The following is a 1,853-nucleotide window of genomic DNA, read 5'->3' as shown; positions in this document are numbered from 1 at the left end:
GCTGGAGTGCAGTGGCATGATCTCAGCTCACTGCAACCTCCACCACCTGGGTTCATGCCATTCTCCTGCCTCAGCCTCCTGAGTAGCTGGAACCACAGGCACCCGTCACTACACCCGGCTAATTTTTTGTATTTTTAGTAGAAATGTGTTTTCACCATGTTAGCCAGGATAGTCTCGATCTCCTGACTTTGCAATCTGCCTGCCTTGGCCTCCCAAAGTGCTGGGATTACAGGCGTGAGCCACCACGCCCAGGCTTTTTTTTTTTGTTTTTTTTTTTTTTTAGATAGTGTCTTGCTGTGTTGCCTAGGCTGGAGTGCAGTGGCTATTCACAGGTGAGATCACAGCACACTACAGTCTTGAACTACTGGCCTTAAGGGATCCTCCTGCCTTAGCCTCTCAAGTAGCTGGAGCTACAGGTGTATGCCACCACGCCTGGCATAATTTCATCTTATTTATTTATTTATTTTGAGGTAGAATCTTGCTCTGTCACCCAGGCTGGAGTGCAGTGGCACAGTCATGGCTCACTGCAGCCTGGATCTCCTGGGCTCAGGTGATCCTCCCACCTCAGTCTCCTAAGTAGCTGGGACTATAGGCATACACCACCATGCCCAGCTAAGTTTTGTATTTTTTGTAGACAGAGTCTTGCCATGTTGCCCAGGCTGGTCTTGTACTCCTGAGCTCAAGCGAGCCTCCCGCCTTGGCCTCCCAAAGTGCTGGGAGGGGACAGCCACCACACCCAGCATTTAATCTTAATCTTCACAACAAGTCTGTTATTATCTTCACATTACAGATGAGGCAACTGAGGGACAGAGGTTACATACTTGACCAATGTCACATACACAGCTAGTAAATGACAGAGCCAGGAATTAAACCCAGGCAGTCTGATTCCAGAGTGTGCTCTTGGCTGGAGAATGCATGGCACATGGAATCTGCTCAGTACAACACTTGCTCATTTTTTTCATGGGTGGCACTTCCACACCAGCTCAGATACCCTCAGTGCCACCTCAGTGCTTCCCTCCCACCCAGTTCCAACTAAGTACCTTTTCTTTTTTCTTTTTTTTTGAGATGGAATCTCCCTCTGTTGCCCAGGCTGGAGTGTAGTAGCCCAGGCCAGAGTGTAGTGGCACAATCTCGGCTCACTGCAGCCTCTGCCTCCCAGGCTCAAGTGAGTCTTCTGCCTCAGTCTCCTGAGTAGCTGGGATTACAGGCATGCGCCACCATGCCCAGCTAATTTTTGTATTTTTAGTAGAGACGGGGTTTCACCATGTTGGTCAGGCTGGTCTTGAACTCCTGACCTCATGATCCACCCATCTCCGCCTCCCAAAGTGCTGGGATTACAGGCGTGAGCTACCACACCTGGCCCCAGCTAAATACCTTTTCTGTAGCCAGCACTGGGGAAACTCCCAGGGAGAGGAATGGGGAATTCCTGGGATCGTGGAGAGACACTCCCAAGGGCTAGGAAAGCCTTCTGTCTCTGCCTGGCATGCTTCTGAATAGGGGAGATGGCTCCAGCTTGGTCCAGAGAGAGGAATCTTCCTAGAGTAGAACTAGGGGTGGGAGAAAAGTGCTTTTGGGGGACCCATGCTGGGCACCCTCCGGGGGGGTGGAGGGGAAGAGTAGGCACATCCCCCATCCCTTTAGTCTCAGCCCCTGGGAACTCACCCTGTCCCCTATCATCTCTTTTCAGAAGGCTTCCTCAGACAGCCATAGAAGGTCTGTGGGCAGGACCTGGGCAGAGTGGGATGGGTTAGGATCAGATGGGGTGAAGGTCTGAGGCTGGGCCCTTAACTACCATCACTGGACATTTGGTTCCACCTAGTGGCCTCTGACGTTCCAACCATTCTCACAGAGAC

This window comes from Theropithecus gelada, chromosome 1 (genome assembly GCF_003255815.1).
Source record: "Theropithecus gelada isolate Dixy chromosome 1, Tgel_1.0, whole genome shotgun sequence".
Taxonomy (NCBI): domain Eukaryota; kingdom Metazoa; phylum Chordata; class Mammalia; order Primates; family Cercopithecidae; genus Theropithecus; species Theropithecus gelada.
Note: the sequence above shows the minus strand (reverse complement) of the source record.